Below are 23055 nucleotides of genomic sequence, written 5' to 3'. Positions count from 1 at the left end.
TGCTGGATTGAGGAAAGGGACCTGCAGAAGAATCCGGCTAGACAACGCAGTTGTTAAACATCTACTGTTTTAGTGTCTGTTTGGGGGATTTCTGTCTTTCAAATCATCAAAATTAAGGCCGCAAAAGAAACAGTAATGATTGTCCGTAACATCAAGCAGAGAACATTTTAAATACCAATTAGAGTGGTCATTTCTTTATATTTCTAGCACCTCAAAATTAAACGACTTACTTTTATTGATTGGTATTTAAAATTGCATTTTTATGATCAAGTCACTTTGTGCACATATGAGAAACATTTTTAAAGGATTTAAAGTATAATAGTAATTAAAATGCCCTGTACAGAAAATAGCTGCAGATGGGCGTGATTAAAGAAGGCCATCTTAAAAAGATGTAATGTTCCTCGAAGGTTAGTAAAGAAAACTCAATTTAACTAAATGAGGAAAGGAACCCCATAAACAAATAATGCACACATTTTAATTCCCTGGTTCAGTTTCAATTTGTTAATAATTTATAATAATCAAAACGAGATGACACAAGATCTTAGTGGGCTACAATTAAGTTATGATTTGTCATGTACAAGTCAATTTCCTGCTGTGGCCCTTGATTTTCTCATCTACAAACGAAGGAATTGAGCCAAAGGGTCTTTATTTGTCATTTTTTCTAAAATGATTTTCTTAACTAGAACACATAATATACAGGTCTGTAATGAATTGTGGTACGTTAGGTATTTCCTGAAGTATGTACACTAAAAGGAGATCTTTATTTTAAAATGAAATGTTAGAATTTTAGTCAGACATCGGATATCACTGAGTGTTTGTCCAAAGCACCCATGTAGTTTTGTGGAAGGAAGGAAGGAGAAAAGCATGGATAAAACTTTGAATATAGAGCTCATGGCAAGAAGAGGCCAAGGGGGTGATTTTAGTGTTTTGGCTCTAATTGTCTGTGGAGTGAGGTCTTCACACATGTCCTGGTAGATTGGAGTGGGTGGGAGTATGTTACCAGAGAGCTTTATTTGCTGATGTTGTGGTTATAGAAATACAAAAGCGATAATGGCTAACAGTCTCTCTTCTGAGGGGCAGGAAATAAATATATTCACTGTAATCAAAATTCAGGTGTACTTTAACCACAGCGCCACCTCTGGGTAGTCTTTATTTCTGCATTCCTTGCGTTTAGCCGTTCTCTCTCCTTGGAGTCCCCAAGACCTGTGGTCTGAAAGTGCCTGCTTAAACGAGGTAGCAGTGTCAATCCTTTATTTCCACTGACGCAAAAATCACAGAAACTATGAACACACACAAGTTCATTATGGATAAGGGAAATGTGTGTTCAGGCATTCCTTAAACAAATATAAACCAGTGCTCAAAGTCATAATCCTGGTATACAATAAAATTGCCTAAGAGCAAAGTAATGATGGTATATTATGCCCAGTAGTTCAAGAAAACTCTGCTGACATCATGCATTACTCATTTAACCTACTCACCCACAGTGAAAAATAAGAATACGGTGTTTTGGAAAAGAAAGAGAAACTCAAATTGTTACTTTCTTGAATCTTAATTAAATACAGGAACCATACTGATCCTAGAGCAAGCCCTCATTCCCCAGACTCACCCCAAAATGATGTGTCCCTACCTTCCCGTCTTCTCATTTCAGTCCTGCAATCATAATCATCTTTCCACTCTCCAAGTGACAATCCTCTAAGAATCTCCCGTGGACAGCCAGAAGTTCCACACAGACCCATGTTCAGCCTTCCATGCCTGGAGAAGAGTCAGATTATTTGATAACCTCCCTAACAAAGTGCCCCCCACCTCCGATGCTTCTCAAGAAAAGATTTTAACTTTTTAAACCTTTTAAAGGTTTTAACCTTTATTTTAACCTTTTAACCTTATTTTTTTTTATTATTTTTAACTTTTTTTTTAAGATTTTATTTATTTATTGGACAGACAGAGATCACAAGTAGGCAGAGAGGCAGGCAGAGAGAGGAGGAAGCAGGCTCCCTGCTGAGCAGAGAGCCTGATGCAGGGCTTGATCCCAGGACCCTGCAATACTGTGTTTGAAGGCAGCCTTTTTTAGGGAGAATTTTTTTTTTTAAGATTTTATTTATTTATTTGACAGAGAGATCACAAGTAGGTAGAGAGGCAGGCAGAGAGAGAGAGAAGGAAGCAGGCTCCCCGCTGAGCAGAGAGCCCGATGTGGGACTCGATCCCAGGACCCTGAGATCATGACCTGAGCCTAAGGCAGCGGCTTAACCCACTGAGCCACCCAGGCACCCCAGAATTTTTTTTTTTAATCTGCCTATCTTTATTCCCCCTATCCCAGAGATCCCCAGAAATCAAAAGGTTTGGCCAAGGTAAATCTGAAAAGCTGGAGTCTAGGACAATTCCAAAGTGTAAAAAGTGTGGAAAGAAGAAGAGAGAACGGTAGTTACTTATAGATGTAACAGCAAAATCCAAGTGGGGAGGAATGGCAGTTAGGTCCCTGCCAGGGTTTTATGTGGTGATGTTGACTTGGGGGCACCGCATGGTAAGTAGAGGCAGAGTGACCACCGTCACCTTAAGCACAAAGGTTTATGGAGAATTCAACTTACCTGAATGACTGCATCTGAAAGAACCATAACTTGGCTCTAAATACTGATAATAATACTTCAAATGTACTGACTGCTTTTTATTCATAGTTCTCAAAATTTCTTATAAATATCTCATTAGAAGTTTCATGTGATAAATGAATAGGTAGTTGCTGTCTTTAGAACATATCTTTCATTCTTTCTTCCTTCCTTCCTTTCTTTCTTTAAAAAGCAATCCCAGTGTCTACATTTGGTAAATGTCCCACCAAATTATGTTAATCAGTACTTTGAAAGTTCTATCCTAACCTCTTTTTTGGTAGGGTAATGTCAAAGCATAGTGAAGAAGTTGATTTGATCACAATAAAATAATTAAAAGATCACGGAGAAAATGAAACAGCATTGATACTGCTGTGATTAGAAATATAATTTAAGATGTAGATTTTTGCTTTTAATTATTCTACTTGATTAGGACATTTGAAACTCCTGGAGATGATGGGAAAGGTGAAAGAAGATGATGGGAAAGAAGAAAATAACATCTGTGATACATAATTTTGCCTGATACAGCAAGGCCACATTTATTAGAGTGGCAAGAAGTTACCCACTTTCTTAATATATGTTTATTAGGGTAGGAACAGGACCTTAAAAATCCCCCAAACCTGCCCCAGAACTACAACGAATCTTGACATATGAATAAGGGAAATGATGATTCCATAGTGATGATAGTGATGATATCACAGAAAAATTATTTGGCTCACTCACACTACCCACTCTTAGGACCAAATTCTGTCAACAATATTCAAACCCAAGTGATATTCTGCATATAGCATTGCTGATAAATTATCGGACTGTATATGTGAGTATATTATGTTCTTTAGGGTCTTGTGAGTGGTCTAGAGAGTTGACAGGCTATGCTTATTAAAGTCGAATTAAATCTTACCATGGGTAAATTTAATTTTGTAATAGTTATGAAAGAAAGTATGTGGATGACTGGGCCATTTGTATATGTGTGGAGGTGGTTGTTAGTAAGAATATGTATTAAAATTATAAATCCAGTAGAAAATAGCAATTTCATTCATCATTAATTACCGTTCCTCTCCAAGACGATGGAAATGAACATTTATTGATAGAGAAACTAAGGCATTAAAACACAATTCATTCCCCCTTACATTCCCACTAATTGTTCTTGGTAAAAGAAAGGCTAATAATTCAGAAGTTTCAAGTGCCCCAAACCACAGCTTCTTTGGTTAGTATCACTTTTAATTATAGTAGTGATATCATTAAGCTTTTTTCTCTATGTAGATTTGTTATAAAATATAATATTTTAAAGTATAAAGTGGTCTCTGCTCACAAAATGTTGATGAAAACATGATAGTGTTTATTCATCTAATTGTAATGAATGACCCTGGTGGAATTAGGCGAGTTGAATCCATAGCTGTCCATAGACTTGAAAAACACATATTTCTACTCTACACAGTGCCATAAATTTTTTAGCATAAAAAGAACAACCAATATGGATTTTTTTAAAATAATAAAATTGGATAACTCAATTGACTAAAATGTGTTCCCTCCACGCAGAGGTACACATTATAACGTCATCATTTATATTTCTCAACATAAATCAAATTTCATAATAAAATTGTTTTTGATGAATCACCACTTCTTTTCTGGATTCAAAACATTCTGACAGAGAAAGCAAATTTGTCGATTTCTCTGTCTGATAAGAAATCATTGAAAATATATTGAAGACCTTTAGTCTAAGATGCTAATTTTTAGAGGAAAGTTTCCTTTAAAAGGGAACTATTCAAACGAAGTCATTTTAAAATTTGGAAAAACAACTCAAGAATAAAATTGACTTTCTTTCCAGCATTTTTTCAGAGCCATCTGTTGTACTCTCTGACAATAAGGGCAAGAGAAGTCATTACAGAACAATACTCTGGAAACAATTTGCTTCAAAGAAAGAATGAAAACTTAAACAACACTACCTTTCTACATGTTTGTTCTAATTAGAGGGTTAAAACATCCAAGCACTGTACCCAGATGCCTCTCTCTGTCCTGTTTTTATTGCTTTTCTCCACTGAGATAACATTTAACACTGCATTGAAATTCCTACTTACTGCTGTGTCCAGTAGTAAATCCTGGTACATTATTAGAATATCTGCCTGTTATCAGCTCAGTCAGGGAATGAATTATTGACTATAACTCATTGCTGGGAAGACTACGTATGACACTCCAGTGAAGTTTTGATAATTTCTAGAAGTCGTGGTAATTTATGGAAGGGGGTTTTGATTGATCTCCCACCACCTATTTTGCACCTATCAGTAAATAGGACACATATTGATGGCCTACTTGAACTACATTAACAATACAGGGAATTCACAATTTAAGCGTTTCTCTTTTTTTCCAGTACAATTTCTATTAAGACAGTAACTCAGTTTCTATTAATTTTCTTATGCGTGGTTTACCCATGGGAGTGGGGAATCACAGATTTAGACTGGTGAATGCATAATATTACTATTCTAATAATTATTTGGATCTTTTCCTCATTTCTAGTTGTACCCAGCCTTTGCCTTTTGGAAAGAAAGGCACAGAGGAGGATGGAATAAAACGGAGATGTGAGATTTTAAAGAATGTCTTTAAGTGTGAGGATATAGCTGATAGAATGAATAAAGGAGAATTTTAAAAATTAACAGAGTCTAGGCAAGTTACTTGTTCTTTGAAAAAAAAATTTGTAATATATTTGATATAATACCTACAGATACCATTTAATAGAATACAGGGGTTGCTTTAAAGTCCATTTGTCAGAACATTAAGTAATAATCATTAACAATCACAGCTTTCTTTTAATTTAGGTTTATTTTCCTCCTCTCTCATTTTTGTTGCATTCTCCAAATTCAATTATTTCTCAGAATAAACTCTACTAGACAAATCGTTCCTTTATTTCTTTACTGAGTTTTCATCATTGTGATTTCATTATTGTTTTATTTACCACAACAATTGTCTCCTGGAAAAATAACCAGGATTTTCAGGTCCTCGATATACACTGTACAATACAGCAAACAATATACATAATAATTCAAAGTTTAATGGTTATTTCCTAGATGACATTTAAAGCACGTCTAGATTTCTAGAAATTTTAACTTATACCCAAATTGTATTTAGTAATCTGACACAAAAATAATGGTGTCTCTCTTGCCAGTGCTATCAAGATTGGGGACGGGTAATTTGACTGAATACTTGGCTTAAAGAAAATAATTCTTTCTTCATTTTATCTTAATTTAGTAGCTTCTAGCAGTCATCTAAACAATCTTAAAATTAAAAGATAATGTTAATGGAAGACACTGTTGTCATAGGATAATGGTTTCCTGCTGCTAGATTAATGCAGTGGCAATAATACTGGAGCATTTATTGAAAATAAAGGGGAAGACAAAGCCAGGAGATTTATTTTTAAAGCAGGTGTCATGGATCCTGTGACACCGTTGTCTTATAATTACTTTGTTTCCACTTTGCCAAATGGCTGATGGAGATGATCTCTTTTCCTGACAGATGTGGGCTGACAGAATGACATTGGCTGGTATCGCCATGACTGGAGAGTGCATCCTTTCTAACTGGAGGAACAGATTTGTTGTGTTTCTTCCAGTCGGAAGGCACCTTCTAAACATTGTGCCATTTAAAGAAACAAAAACCCCAAGGCACAAATAAATGTGTCCTTTATCCAAAAAAATTCAAGTGTCTACCTAACACTATGATCAATCATTCTAGAAACATTAATAAGCCCCCCATGTGGACAATCCCAAATATATCACTCTCCAGCAAGCCCCAGGAATATCCTATAGAATAAAAGTTACGTGTTTTAACTTTTTATGGATTTTAGCCACTGGGGTCAACTTTCCCAGATTTTCCTTCTTTGAATGCACGTGATAATCTTGAGCCAACTAATAGACTTCTCCAAGTGGAATCCTCACAGGAATGCTGTGGTAGTTGAAATTGCACAATGATCCCTAAGATTTCCACCTCCTGGTGTACACACCCTGTATAATTCCTTCTCCTTGAGCATGGGTGGACCTGACTTAATCAGTTGAGTCCTTTTAAGAGGAGGTCTGGAAGTGAGAGATGGAAAAAGTCAGACAGATTCAAAGCTGCAGAAGTTGATCTCCCATTGGCCTGAAAGGAGCAAAATGCTGTATGTGAGAGATGTTGTGGAGGGAACATGGGAAGAATGGGAGAGAAGCCTCTAGATGCTGAGAGCAGTCCCTGATGAAGAGGTAGTGAGGAGATGGAGACCTAGAGCTGAGAAGACAGGTGTCCTGCGAACAACCAGGGAGCTCAGAAGAGGACCTTGAGCCTCAGAGAAGATGGCGTGGCCGTCACCTCATTTTCAGCCTGGCGAGACCCTGAACAGAGAACCCAGCTATGCCATACCCAAGCTTCCAGCCCACAGACACTCTGAGATAAAAAATGGGTATTGTTTAAAGCCATTTATAGCCATTGGTTTTTCAACAATAGAAAACTAGTGACAAGGCTGTGAGGAAAAAGCCATGGAAGATATTTTGTTGCCACTTCTTTCCATCTACCATGACATTTGCTCCTTTTTGTCCAATCTCCCATCTCCACATCTAGCAGAACCTGGAGCAGAAAGCTGGAATAGCCTCGCTATGCTCAGGGTGTTTATAAATTATCATGTTAATTTAACATGATATCATGTTATCATGATAACATGATATCATGATAATTTAACATAATAAATTATCATGTTAAATGGTGGTACCTACTCTAAAAAAAAAAAGGAAGCAGGATAGGAAGGATAGGGAGCCGTGGGGCCTGGCTGGAATGGGTCTGGGGATGGATTACACTTTTATGTTAGTGAAATGGGGAAGGTCTCAGTGATAACGTTTGTGTCGAGACCCAGAGGGAGTAAAGGAGCCAGGCATCTAAGGGAAAGACAGTTCCAAGTAGAGGCATCTGCAGTGCAAATGTCCTGAGGAGACATGCTGTATACAGTTGAGAAGCTGGAGGGAGGCTGGGCGGCCTGCCTGTAGGAGGAGATAAGATCTGAGTTCAGATGCAGGCAGGTGAGGGACTTGGCCTTTTCCCCTGGATTGAGAAGGGATGCTGTGTGAAGGTTCTGGCAGAAGAGAGATGAAATCTGATTGACATTTTAGAAAGCTACCTCTGGCTTTGGTGTTGAGAACAAACTACAGAGCAGGCAGGCTCAAGGGGTGAGTCACCAGACAGGAGGTTTTTGTAGTAATCAAGAGAGGGAGGCTGGCACTCCAAGCACTGTGCCATCAGACAAAAGGTGAGAAGGGATCAGATTTTAGGTATATTTTGAGTACCCGTGGCAGACAGAACCATAGTTTCTATTTCAAAATTTCTGTTGATCGGTCCACGTGACTTTGACAAGTCTTTTGGGGTTTTCATGTGTCATGACAGCTGTAAGTTCGCTTCTGCTCCTGAGGAGTTGGGCAGGGTACCCCCCACACACACATACATCATTTTCCACCCACATAGGATTCCCCTTCCCACATGCTGAGCTTGTGTCAGAGATAGCCTCAATATTGTCTTTTACTTGGCTCTTTCCATTTTAACTCAGGAAAAATAACAAATACTGAACCCTTCCGGTGTGTGCCGGGTACCAGACTAGGCTCTTCACATCCAGCAAATCATTTAATCTTATTAACAGCCTGATAAAATAGGTCTCATGCCTCCATTTTAAAATTGAGGAAACTCAGGATACCTGAGTGGCTCAGTCCATTAAGTGTCTGCCTTGGGCTCAGGTCATGAACCAGGACCCTGGGATCAAGCCCCACATGGGGCTTCCTGCTCAGCAGGGAGCCTGCTTCTCCCTCTGCCTTGCCCCTCCCCCTGCTTGTGTGCACTCTCTCTCTTTCCGTCAAGTAAATAAATAAAATATTTAACAATAATAAAAATACAATAAAATTGAAAAAACTCAAATTGTAATAGTTTAGTGATTGTTCAAGATAAGTGTCAAAGCTGTGGTCCAAAACTTGGAAATCTGCAAAGCTTTGCATGTTGAAGAAACCTTCCACTGTTCACTCCTATCTACTAACAAATCAGTATATGGGTTTTGTGTAACAGATTTGTGCAATTTAAGTTTCTAAACCCATGGTACTTCTTCCACTGTCAACGATTTTGTTCCCCAGTGAACATTTGGCAATGTCTTCAAGAGAATGTTGGAGGGGGGGGGGGGGGGGGGGGGACAGAAAATCCCCACTGGTTTTAAGTGGGTGGAAGCCAGGGATGCTACAAAACATCATACAAGGCACAGGAAAGTCCCCTAGACCAAAGAATTATTCTTCCCAAAATGTCAGTGCTGCTGACCTTGAAAACCCCTATTCTAAACCATGATTAGATGACTGGACTCTCATAGTAGTTGTAACAGCAGTTGTGTAATTTCTAAGAAAAAGCTCTTCATTAAGATCTCTTAAAAATGAGGAAGTTTCTGTGGTCAGAACCATTTCAGTATGTTGGCTGGGATAAAATTCATAGTGGTCCAAGAAAGTTTTACCCAGCAAGTTCTTTATCACAGTGCTCAATATAAGCTTATATAAGAAAGACAGGGGCCCCTGTGTTACAGGGGCGCCTGGGTGGCTCAGTCATTAAGCATCTGCCTTTAGTTTAAGTAAGGATCCCAGGGTCCTGGGATTGAGCCAGGCATTGGCCTCCCTGCTCCGTGCGAGGCCTGCTTCTCCCTCTCCCTCTATCCCTACTTGTGTTCCTGCTCTCGCTATCCCTCTCTCTGTCAAATCAATAAATAAAATCTTTAGCAACAACAACAAAAAAATGTTAGAAACCTGGAGTAGAAAGTTTAGAGGCTCCAAAGTACAAAAGCTAAACTGCAAAAATTAAACTTAATAAATGTCCAAGTAAATGTCTACAGAGGTAACTGATTAACTTGGAACTTGCAAAATAATTCAATTCTCATGTGCGTACACCCCAATTGTATTTATCATGGGATGTTTTTGATGTGATTTTGCTGGAAACCCCAAAAGCAAGATTTTCTAGGCTCTGTAGAAGTCTGATGATAGTTCTGCAACCATCACTTGAGAGAATGACATCAGGAAACAGGACAAGACTATACCTGAATGAGGTATGGTGCTGAGTCATACCAAGATTTGAAAACACACACACACACACACACACGCACGCACGCGCGCACACACACACACACACACACATTTCAGGCAGCAGAAACACCAAATCCAAAGGCTATGTAGTGGGAATAAGCTTGGCATGCTGGATGTAAGCTGGTATTGCTGAATGGAGTAATTGGGACAGAATATGGAAACATGATGCTAGATAGAGAGACAGAGCCATTAGATTTTAATGTGAACACAATGGGAAGCTATTGGAGAGTGTTAAACTATGATGTCCTAATCAGATTTTTTTTTTTAATTAACTGGCCCTTTGGGAAGAATTAATATAAGGGATGTGTGGCAAAAATTGCTACAAGCTTACCCCAGTATCCATTCCTTCCTTCCTCTTAGAAATAGAATCCCAATTTAAGCTGTGTGCATTGCCACTTGGAATAAAAGACCGCATTTCCCAAACTTGCTTTGCAGTTCCACGAAGCATGTTTGGACTGAGCTGTGGCCAATACATTACAGGTAAGGGGAAGCGTAAGTAGGACTCCCCAGAAGGACCCATTTTTTACCCTTCAGATTTCCTCCTTCCTTGGACCTTTGTTGTGGACCAAATGGTTAGTTTCACGCTGAAATGACTCTGAGGAATGAAAATGGTATACTGGGTTGAAGTCTCATACTGAGATTATGGAGTAGGAAGATAGAGACTCTGGTAAAAGGTGGGTCCCCAGTGACACTATAAGCTGTCAAAACAATGCTTCTGGAATAGTTACTTCCAAACTATGTGAGAGAGAACTGAACTCATCTTCTTTAGAACAGTGTTAACTTTTTAAACATAGAATTGGAATCAACTCTAACTGACACAAGAAGCAAAAGTGGAAGAGAAAGAATAACAAAGAAATTATTGCAGTAAAAGATGTAAAGTGGTGAGCTATATGAGTGGTTTGAAGTGGAAGGTTCCAGATATACTTTGGAGGTAGTGAGAAGAACATATACACCAACTGAAAGATAGTGTCATGGGCTGAGAGAGAAAACCCAATCAAGGATGATCTCCATTTTTTTTGGCATGATCTAGAATGGTACTTGTCCTTTCCTGAAGTGGAGAAGACTAGAAAAGAAGCAGGATTATGGGGTATAAATCAAAATTCTCTTTTGGACCAAAACACAGTGAAGTTGAGATCCCCATTTAACATTCATGGGGTAAAGTTGAGAAATCAGTTAGATATAATTAGATATGTAAGTCTTAAGCTCATGGAAGAGGTCTGAGCTGCAGAAATTAATGCATAAGTTCTTAATACGTGGAAGTATTAAGACCATGAATAAAACCATATAGAGTAAGTTTCAATAGAAAGCCCATGATTGAGCCCCAATTTTAGAGATCATGAGGAAGAGGAAGAGCCAATCTGGGATCTATAAAGAAGAAGGCAATAAAGTAGTAGGAAAACCAGACACCATGTGAAGAAAATGTTCTAAAAGAGAAAACTCATCAAATCTTTAAATGCTGCTGAAAGATTTAAGATGATGACTGAAAAAAGATCATTGATTTCGCAAGATGGTTTGATTAGAAAGAGAAGTGCCCAGTGAACTTCATTTCCCCTTATGTCTCATTCACTAAAATGAGATCATATGCTCAGCCCTAAACCAATAATGATGAAATCCCTGGGCTTTGGGAAATCCCTTCTCTAGAATCAATGGATCTCTGTCTTTCAAAACATCAGGAATTGATAAGTAGAAAAAGTGGGGGTGGGACGCCTAGGTGACCCAGTCTGTTAAGCGTCCAACTTTTGATTTGGGATCAGGGTTGTGAGATTAAGTCTTGCCTCAGGCTCCACAATGGGTAAGGAGACTGCTTAAGATTCTCGCTCTCCCTCTCCCTCTGTCTATCTCTCTCAAAGAAAGCAAGAAAGAGAGAGAGAAGTGGGAGCAGGGAAATGGCTATTGGTTGGGCAATAGTGTCTGCCATAATACTTTTAATTTTTACAGAAAAATTCCAAACCTCATCACACTTAGACCTGGTACTACATTTGCCACAGGGAGTAAAGTGATCTGGTGCTGTTTGCTGTTGCTGCTGATCCATGCTGAAACGGATTGTCAGGCAGTTGCATACTTTTAATTACAAAATAATCACCCCCATCTTCAGAAAGTTCAATATGCCAGAGACTCCTAAAACTAGATAAAGATCCTGCCAAGTGAAAAAGGAATCAACTGCATGGATTTTTTTTCCTCCAGAATACCAGAGCCATCTGCTTTTTAACCTTGGAAGAGTGCAGAAAGTTTGGTCACACATATAAAAGCTAAAGTTTACTACTGATCAAGTTTGAAAGAAAAATGATGTTAGAGACTTAAAAAAAAAAAAAAAAAAGTGTGCCCAAAAGAATTCTTTGCAGGAACCTTAAAATTCTGAGTCCCTTAGCTTCTGCTTCTTTATTTTCATGTGAAAACCCTCTCACTTGCCTTTATAAATTTCCTTAATCATTCCTTTGTCATTTGTCTCTAAGACCAGGGTGGATTGTGGAAATTAGCCTCTCTTACTTCCTCTCACTCGACTGCCATATATAACAACTGTCTTTATGAAATGACAGGGTGGTGTTGGAAAGCAGGGAGTGGTGCCTTATTCCTGGAAATTGAGATCCTGTGGGACTAAGCCTGGCTTCATCTTCATAATGATAATAATAATAAACCAAAGATATAATACCTCTACCTTAGGAGTGCTACTATGCCTCTCTTAAGAAAATCTGAGGACACAAAAAAACTACTGGAGGAAACCAATAAGGAAAGAAAGACCAAATGGCCACCATGTATGAGCCAAGCATTTCGCAGGATGCATAGCATTGAGTAGCTCCTCAGTAAACAATAGCTCAATCAACACAAGAGACTGCAAAGCATTCGGAGGTGTCTTGCCCTTGAGACTCTTATAATCCAGTCTGAGGAGAAAGAGTTGACAGATAAGAAACACCTAAAGATAGAGAGAGAATCTGGGCATGCCATTTGTTTCCATTGGAGAGCAAAGAGACAAAGTAGACTACTTGATAGCAGTGAGTAAAGGGAAAACCTATCAAATTCCAAAGTGCGAAGAGATATCAGGGACCCTCTGGTCCCACCCCTACATTTCACAGTGAAATCAGTGAGGTGCACAGAAGTCTCGGATGCAACAGATCTCACCCAGCAAGTGGCAAAGCCTACCCTGGTCCTCAGGTCGCCCTCCCCCACTACATCACCCAGCCGTTTACACCCTCTTGCAATGCCAGGTGACGCTCCCCTGTATTGCAGGATAATTTGTCAGGAGAGCAAGCATAAAAGCCACAACTTACCACACCCCTTACTGAACTTTGTCTTCTGGCTTCATGCTTTCATTCACCCTTCACTTTAGACTGGAGGTCATTAGGAATGGTTACCTTGGAATAATAATCTCCTTAAGTGCATGACAGGTGCTGTTGTTTACCTTGCCAATAAATCATTCACCACCATCCTCTTTCTCCTCTCTCCTGAAACGTTCAGTTCTGTTCGGGTATCCAGGTGCCAAGCACTTTACCGGAATCTGAGACCCTCCACAGCTTCTGCAGATGAATTGTGATTGGTCTGAGCCTGAGGCGATCCTTGCCAGTGATTGACTTAGGAGTGGGAATGGGGCCTAGTTCTGGCCAATAAGATGTGAGAGGAGGTTAGCTGGGGTTTCCGGAAAGTTTTCCTTGCTCTTTAAAAAGTACTGGAAGAAATAGCTGCATCTCTTTTGCCTTTTGATGTCGTCCTATGAGGGTGAGATACCTAAACTTGCCTCAGCCGCCTAGGGACCGCGAAGGGAGTCGCGCATGCGCTGAGGCAATGGGAGTGAAGAGGTAGCAGGAACCTATGGCTTCAATGATGGTTGGTGCCTGCGTTCATCAAACCGGTGACTTCTGATCTCTAACTTCTAGATATGTGGTAAAATAAAAAATAGATAGGTGGCTGTTGCTCTAGCCACCTTTAACCGGGCTTTCTGATCATTGTGACCAAAAGCATCTTGATTGTTATAGGATATCATAGAGTAAGAACCCATCTTCAGAATTTCCAATAATCCCAAAGAGGTGTCTTTTATTTTCTAAAAACAACAACAGCAACAACAAACAGCTGTCTTTGGAGTGATGTTTCCACAACTAGGTTTTTACAATTGCAGGGTCTCCCTGGTGGCGTGATTCCACCATCCACCAACTCTTAACCCTCTTGTTTCCAGAATATCTATTATTTTTAATGTAGGATTTTGGCCTGAGCCAAACTTTGTTTGTTCCATCAGGATTGAACTATTTCTCCTATTTTTTTACCGCCCATTTGCTGGAGATACTTAGGGGAAAGAAAAAATAGACATTGAAGGAGGAAATAAATTCTCGTTATCAGTCTTATGGCTACTAATATCTATTTCCCGCCAGATGGATGAGATTTCAGGGTCGGCTAGATTCATGATGTATACATTTGAAATTTATAAAATGTTTCCTTTGTTTTATCTGTTTGAATGGGGGCAGTAATCATATTCCTTCACTCTATATAGTTATTAAGAGTCCTTTGCTTATGTTAAGGGAGCTTATGGAAGGTTTCAGGCAAACACAGAACCACTTATTAGGACAAATAAAGCTTTTAAAAGAATACTATACTCTCATGAATAAACTCGTTTCTGATTGGCTAGAGTTGCAATTTAGCTTTTATCAGTAATTAAGGGCAAGCCATGGAGCAAACTCGTTAGTTGACACCAATTACAATTGGTAGAGGAACTAATGAGTCCAAGAAAAAAAGTTATTTATTTCTAAACTTTTGAAGCATAATTGTTGTGTAAATCGGATAGCACGCAAATCTTTTCCATACGTTTAGGTTGGTAATTGAGAAATAAAATGGTTACCAAATGTACTCTTTGTCCAGTTTTGTTCTGCAGTCGGTCTCTCTCGGGACTCTTTAAAGTGTAAGGAAAAGGTGATGTCAACAGCAACGTACTCTGGGCAAACGGAGCCAGGATTAATTAATAGAGATGAAAGGAAACACTAGGCCTTTCTTAACCATCGCCTTACAGTCCCCACAGTTAGATACTTGCTGCTCTGCAGATGACCGAACAGGGCTGGGGATGAGGGCCGGGCCCGGAGGCTGCCTCGTATTTAAAAACAAAACAAAACAGGAGAATGAGACTTGTCTTCATCTCATTTCCAGCATGTAGTCTTTAAAATGAGGAGCTCTCAAGAGCCTTTCCCTTTGAAGTTTAATATGTAGGGCTTTACATCAATATAACATTTAAACGTGTTAAACAAATTAGTCTCTGGTTACAAAAGTTTTGAGACATTTGCAAGTTGCTGTTTAACTAAATTTAATATGTGCCGGCAAAGTTGATCGTGTAGTTGTTCATTTAGAAGAATGCACATTTGGAATGATTAATAAACAAACCAGCCTCCCATTGCTTCAACCTCTGTGTTTATTTGAAGGCAATCTACTTTAAAAAGACATTAATATTCTTAGAATTATTATTAGAATAATTGCTTTTACTCCTCTCAGAACGCACATTTTTTCTCATTTCCCTTCAGCATAGACAGCTTTTCACTCAGATATAAACTTCCCATTATTATTCCCCACCCCCCAAAAATGAAGAATAGGAATTATACACTTTTCACTAAGGAATAATTAATTTGTCTCAAGTATTAGAACAGAGAATTGTGGAGTGACTTTGAATGGTAGTCTCTGAGGAGTAGCATTGTTTGTTCTCTCCAGTCTTTAATGAGCTTTAGTAAATGGCCAGGAAAAATTACCTTCTTTCTGTAATATGAGAGAGGCGAAGAATGAAGGAAGCTATAGAATCCCTAAGAGAAAAGGGAACACACACACACACACACACACACACACCCCTCCTTCACAACAGCACTGGAGCCGGTTAGGAGGCTGCAGTTCTCCTTTAGACTTATTCGAGGACAAGAGATCTGGTTACTAAGTGCATTAAAACAGAAGCATGTCCCTAATTTGTATTGATTATTGTTATAGTTACCACTGTTGAATCTGCTGGGGAAACCATCCGTCCTATAATTCCACGGGGCTGGATATTGGTTACACCCGCCATGTTAAATTTCTTTCCTCTTCAATGACTAGAAGAGAATTAGAACTGGAACTTTAACAGAAATTAGCAGTAGAGGACTTGCCCCTCCCACAGGTCATCGAACCCCAGAAGAAAAGCCCCCAGATTGTAAAACTCCTACCCTCAAGGCAATTGCCCAGCCAAATGACTTTTATGAAGAACCCAGTGATTTTCCCCCAAGTTGCCACAGACTCCTGGGCTTGCCTTGACTTCAAGAAATGGATGTCAGTCCTAAGGTTACTCAGGTCAAAGGGAGATCTCGCACTCATTTAAAGGTGGCCTTGAAGGTGGACCGCCCAGGAGATAACCCAGAACAAAGAGAACTAAGCTCCTTCTCTCTTCCGTCCTCTCAACCTTGTGCTGGGGCTTCGGGGGACCACGAGATAGCACCCTCCTGACTTCGGAACCAACCGAGAAACAGCACAAAGGGACAAAGCAGGAAAGGGTCCGGATATCACTCACAGACTGCCAAGGCCCAGTATGTGGAAATGTGGCTTTTATGTGTGGGCAAGGAAGCTAGACCGCACAACGAGCCTTGCTTGCTCCCAGGCTTTCAGTGGTGCAGACCTCCGCCACTTAGGGGGTGCAGAATGGGAAGCAGGGTAGAACCTGGCCCAGGGGCACTTGCTCCCAAGAGCCAGTGGCAGACAGGTCAGAGTTCTGCTTTCTCTTCCAGGGCATGTGGTTTTTCCCATGCTGGCATGGAGCCCTGGCCACTGTGGGGCTCAGTGGCATCAGCCCCAGCCTGTGTGCCTGGAATTGTGCTCTCCTGCCTTCCCTCAGCAGTAGTTTCTGACCACCGGCTTTATTCTAGCAGGATCCTAAGCTGTCACTTTGACAAGTCCTACAGACCACTTCCCACTGAAAGTGGAATGACCCATAGAAGCTTAATACATTGTGTGCTGTCAATGGGGGGGGGGGGAGAAAAACAAAACATGCGCTCTGGAGTCAGACAGTTCCTACTAGTTTTGGACCCTTGGGCAATTTCCTTAACCTCTCTGAGTCTCGGAGTCTTCATCTATGAAATGGGGGTAATGCCATTGTGGGTGATGACTTGGTAGTCACCGTGGGGACACAATGCCTCACATTCAATAAGGACCTGTCCTTCTGTTCATATTCAGATACGCGGAGATGACAACAACAACAGTGGTTTCTAATTGCGTAATGCTTGCATCTGTCCATATGCTTCAATGTAAATATTACACAAGAGCTATGAGGTTTGCATGACTCTCATAATACCCCTCCTAGAGCAGGAAGTCTCTGTTGGAGGTTAGGGAACCCTAAGTTCAGGAATTTACTTATTCAAGGTCATTGGGCTGGGAATTGATAGCATTCAGATGTGAAGGTGAGTTTTCTGCCTCTGAATCCTACTTTCTCTCTACTCGCCTGATTGGTTAATGACAGATTTTCTTTTTTAAGACTTTATTTATTTATCTGTCAGAGAGAGAGCGCACAAGCAGAAGCAGGCAGAAGGGGAAGCAGGTGTCCCGCTGAGCAAGGAGACCGATGCGGGGCTCGATCCCAGGACCCCAGGATCATGACCGGAGCCGAAGGCAAACGCTTAACCACTGAGCCACGCAGGCGGCTCCACAGTAGATTTTCTAACACTGAAGGACCAGAGATAGCACCCCGTACATCAGAAGAGGCCAGTGGGCCTCCCGGGAGCTTCACCCAGCTATCAGATGTGTTTTGTTTAGCTCACAGAGTTGCTTAAAAATTTGAATTTTTTAGGGGCGCCTGGGTGGCTCAGTGGGTTAAGCCGCTGCCTTCGGCTCGGGTCATGATCTCGGGGTCCTGGGATCGAGTCCCGCATGGGCTCTCTGCTCAGCGGGGAGCCTGCTTCCTCCTCCCTCTCTCTCTCTGCCTGCCTCTCCATCTACTTGTGATTTCTCTCTGTCAAATAAATAAATGAAATCTTTAAAAAAATTTTTTTTGAATTTTTTATTAATATTTAAAAATTGGGATATGACTCGTAAATATTTGGATTTACAGCTTCTCTTGAGAACAGTGAGGCTTAGGACCTACAAGGCCTACCACCTACTGTTACTGCAACCTTGCAGAAGCTACTTCCTTGCCCTCCCTCCTGGGTAAGATGCCGAGAGTGACGCTCCCTCCCTCAGAGAGTGCTTGAGAACCAAATAAGAGAACACATTCAAAATCTTCAGTCCTTGGCACATAGGGGTGTTATTAATATTCTACGGACTGCTGACTGCCAGCAAAACGGGGCTGGGATTTTCTGGAAACCTGCAAACTGTTCTTATATTTGAAGAACTACGAGATGAAAGTGTTGTTTTAGGAGGACATACAAAGCCAAAGTTCGTTCTTAACGCAGAAAGTGCAGCTTAACCCAGCATTAATGCCTGAGCCGTTCCAGCTGAGGTTCTGAAGAAAAGATTTGTCATGTCTCCCATTACGATATTTTAAGCAAACAAGGGGCAAAATCTAACTTTGGAGTTAGCATTTTTGCATGGCTTTGCAAGGAAGGAAAGAATGAGGAAATAAAGGAGGGAAGGAGGAAGGAAGAAAAAAAGAACTTTGCACCTATGGAAGGAGGGAAGGAATGGAAGGAAAGGAATGGGGGTGGTGTGTGGAGAACAAGAAGGAAAAGAAAAGAAAGGCCGAAAAGGTTCTGAGTATCAGGGAAGGTGACTTACCCATGCTGCCAGAATACTTTAGAGGCGCTAGTGCCCTCTGGTAGCAACTTGCATTTTGCTTTGTTTTGTTTTCAAAAACTTCAAAGTTTCTCCAGGCTTCATCCTCAATTAGAACAAATGTCAGTAACATGCTTGAAGAAAATTTGTTTAGAAATGTGTGTATGCTTGAAAATTGCACATTACACATGCCCCATGCATGATTTTCCACTAAATTTTTAACGATGAGCGGAGGTACATGGTTCCAGATAGATGAGTGAATCTGAATGTATATATCTGGCGCTTTGCACGTTGACATAAACACAGCTGCTTTTATACATTTGAGAACATTTGTGTTTATTTGAATGTGTGATGGGGAGGTCATCAAAATGAACGCACTCGTTGTGTTTATTTGAATCTCACATTGCTCATAAGAATACATGCCGTGTTTGAACATGCAGTCAAACACCAACTTCTCTAAAAGGCAAATCAAACCCCAAAAGGCAATTCGGTGCAAAACCCCATTAATGCTGCATTAGACTTGAAATTCCATTCCCATGAAAGCCAGAGAATTTGGAGTTAAAGGTTTTCAAAAGCAATCTTATTTCCACCAGCTGGAGAAAACTACAGTTTCTTTCCACTCCTTTATCACAGTACATAAAATTTGTATTTAGTAATACAAAAGAAGAAGGAAGGAAGGAGGGAGGGAAAGAAGGAAGGGGAAGAAAAGAGAAAAGGGAAGAGTAAAGAGGAGAGGAGGGAAGGAAGGAAAGGATGAACCCCAACCATGGTACTAAAGTATCGAAAATGCTAGCAGGGAAGTACATGCAACATTCTATTCTAACATCACTGTAACACATAGAGCACCTAAGCCTTGTTGCTTCCCATCTGGGGGATGCTGCAGATGTGTGGATGGAAGTTAGGATCCACTGTCAGAGGAATTTGAGTTTGCAGACTTCAGCGGTAGTTACGGTGATGGTGACGGTTTGAATGCACACTTTTGTCTCACTTTTACTAGTACAAAGATGTTCTAATACCACTTAAAAAAGAAAGCAGTTAAGTAAAGATGCGGCCCCTGAATAGAGGCATTTATTTACATTAGGTATGCGTGCTTTAGTCCTTAAACAGAGGTGACTTAAACAGCAGTCCATGGTACGCCATCTTCTGCACACTTCAAGAAGACCAGCATCAAAATTCAACCTTGACATGTCAAAGCAATGCAACATGCCACATTTGCCCATTTTCAACCATTGCTCTAGTTAAAGGTAAAGTCCTCCTCTGCTATGCCACAGTAGCTTTTTGAATTCTTCATCCCACATATGCCACAATTTGGAAAGAATATTTGGATTGTCATGAACAGGGGCATCTGCCATTAGAATCTTCAATATTAGATTTGCATAGCTCATTACCTGTGGTTTTCTTTGGGAAAAAAATATGAAAAGCAAATAAACAGAACGGAGGAAAGGGGCACACAGAGTAAGATGAGATTCCTCTGGAAATCAAACAGCAGATACAGGTGCTTGAACAACAAGAAAATGTATGTGTTTTTCTTTTTCTTTTTTTTTTTTTTTGAAGATTTTATCTATTTATTTGACAGACAGAGATCACAAGTAGGCAGATAGTCAAGCAGAGAGAGAGGAGGAAGGAGGCTCCCTGCTGGGGCAGAGAGCCCAATACAAGCCTCAATCCAAGGACCCTGGGATCACGACCTGAGTTGAAGGCAGAGGCTTTAACCCACTGAGCCACCCAGGCACCCCAAGTATGTGTTTCTGTTTGGCTTATGAGAGCAGACAAGATTACAGCCAGTGGTGGTTTGGCTAGAGAGTAGGAATTTTATTGTACAGTATTAATTAAAGCTGGAGGGAGTTGGGTACCAGGAGGAGGAGGTGAGTCCATGTTTCCACAAAGTCACAGAACACTGGTGTCTGGCCACCAGGCTTCAAGACTCGAAATCTGTGAAAAACTTCCAAAATAAAAGACATTAAAAAAATCTTTAAAGTTGTTGTCATTACAGAACCTGCTAGAATAACATAATGTTATTATGGCTCCCCATTAGAACAATTACCAAATTCAAAACGGCTCAACTTTTTAAAGTAGATAAAATCAGATTGATTGAGACCCAGAAGCAACATTTATTTTTCTTTTCCACTGTCATTGCCTGTGTCTTTATTTTTCTAGTAGGATGCATTTTTCTCTATCTAAAATATTATTACTACATTGCAGTTTGTTACTCCATTAGTTTTAACACTTTTTAAAAAATGTTTCAGAAATGACAAATGGAAAAGAAGAGAGGAGTTGCATTTTAAAGCAAGCAATTTTCTGAGTTTTATGTGGAAAACAAGCAAGACTATCTCAAACCTCCTCTTTGATGAAGCCCCAAATATACAAAGGGATCAAACTCCATATAGACAAAAGGATTTTTTCCCTGACTTTGGAGTGATATCTTGTTACACTAATGGCTCTTGACAGCTATCATAGACCCTTCTTTTATAATCTTCAGAACTAGGGACACTAGACTCTGCCATTTTAAACCTTAATGTCTCCCAATCAGAAGCAGGCAAAGTTTGCCTCTCAGAAGAAGACACAGACCATGGTAAGAGAAAAACGAACCCTTTAAATGGAAAGGGAAGTCAAAAAACAATATGTTTGGTATGATCTAATTTTCATTTTTAAAACATAATATCTGAGTGTGTGTGTGGGGGGGGGGGGGTGTGTATCAGTAAGGATATAGACCAAGGCGTTAATGGGGATTCTTCTTTTCATTAACTATATTTAGTATATTTCTATAATAAAACAAATTATGCTTATAGTATGAAAAATAATTTTAAATGTTTTTCAAATATGGAGATTCTCAAAGTTAGTGACATGATGTGGTCAGTTTCACCTCTGAAAAAAATGCAGTCAGGAATACAGCTCACTGATCCTAAAGGTTCTTGAACAGCATATAGAATAAATCTCTTTGAAATCACTACTGTTTGAATTCCTGTTTCACAGATAAGAAGATAGGACAAGTGAGACTCCCAATGGGGCCCTCCTAGGTATCTCACTATAGTAAATGAAGGAGGCCATGTGCAACTCAGGTCCTCTGCCTGCAGATATCATGTCCTTTCTTCTATTAGAGGAAGATCCACACGACATTCTATCATTTGTTAAAGTTGTACTAATCCTTCCAACAGCCCAGCAAGGGAGATACTACTATTAGCCTCCGTGGCAGAGATGGGGAAATAGAAGAAGCTCAGAGGAGAATGATTTGACCGTGGCCTTCTGCCTGAATATGGCCAATCTGGATTGGACTGGAGTTCTTATACTGGGCCTAGAGTTCATCCTCCTGCCTAAGCGAGATAACACAGGTGACATAATAGGGTATTTCATGAGAAGCACTGAGTGGAGGGTCAGAATGGTATGTGAGTAACACTCACCCCCCCCCCACCCTCTTGAGTCAGAATGCCTGAACTGGAATCTTGGTTTCACCATTCGCTAACTGGGTAAACTTAGGCAAGCTATTTACACTTCTCCTGCCTCAGTTTTCCCATCTGTAAAATGGGGATGATAAGAGCTATATCTTAGAGAGTTGTCTTAAGGATTAAGTGGGTCAAAATACATTAAATACTAAGAACAGTCTCTAGTTCCTGGTAAATATTGAATAACTCTTGATTATTATTGTTAACATAACAGGATAATTTGTGTCATTTACCTTACATAAAAGGAAATTATTAATAAAATTAAAAACATGTCTTTACATTATTACTATATACTGTCATCAAGTAAAGACTCTGACAATGAGGCCTACTGTTTAAAAAAAAAAAAAAAGAGGCTAACTAAAAACCACAGCAAGATGTCACCTCACACCAGTCAGAATGGCTAGAATCAAAAAGACAAGAAATGACAAGTGTTGGCAAGGATGTGGAGAGAAGGGAACCCTTGTGCACTGCTGGTGGGAATGTAAATTGGTGCCACCACTATGGGAAACAATATGGAGTTTCCTCAAAAAACTAAGAATAGATATGCAATACAATCTAATAACTCCATTATTGGGTATTTACCCAAAGTAAATAAAAGCACTTATTTGAAAAGATAGATGCACCCCTATGTTTACTGCAGCATTATTTACAATAGCCAAGTTATGGAAGCAACCCAAGCGTCCATCAACAGATGAGTGGATAAAGAAGATATGGTGTACACACACACACACACACACACACACACACACACACACACACTGCGCTGGAATATTACACAGCCATAAAAGAGAATGAGATCTCACCATTTTCAACAACAGGGATGGACCCAGAAGGTATTATGCTAAGTGAAACAGGCCTGACAGAGAAAGACAAATGACACACGATTTCACTTACATTTGGAATCTTAAAAACAAATGAACAGACAAACAAAAAACAGATGCATAAATACAGAGAACCAACTGGTGGTTGCCAGAGTAGAGGTGGGTAGGGGGCTGGGTAAAATAGGTGAAGCGGATAAAGAGGTACAAACTTCCAGTTATAAAATAAATAAGTCAGGAGATGAAAAGGGCAGCACAGGAAATATGGTCAATAACATTCTAACTTTGTATGCGGACAGACGGTGACTACACTTAACCGCGCGCAGCCCTGAGTAATGTATAGAATTATTGAATCACTATGTTGTACACTTGAAACTAATATCACATTGCATGTCAACTGTACTTCAAG

This window comes from Mustela nigripes, chromosome 14 (assembly GCF_022355385.1).
Source record: "Mustela nigripes isolate SB6536 chromosome 14, MUSNIG.SB6536, whole genome shotgun sequence".
Lineage (NCBI taxonomy): Eukaryota > Metazoa > Chordata > Mammalia > Carnivora > Mustelidae > Mustela > Mustela nigripes.
This window is presented reverse-complemented; position numbering follows the sequence as displayed.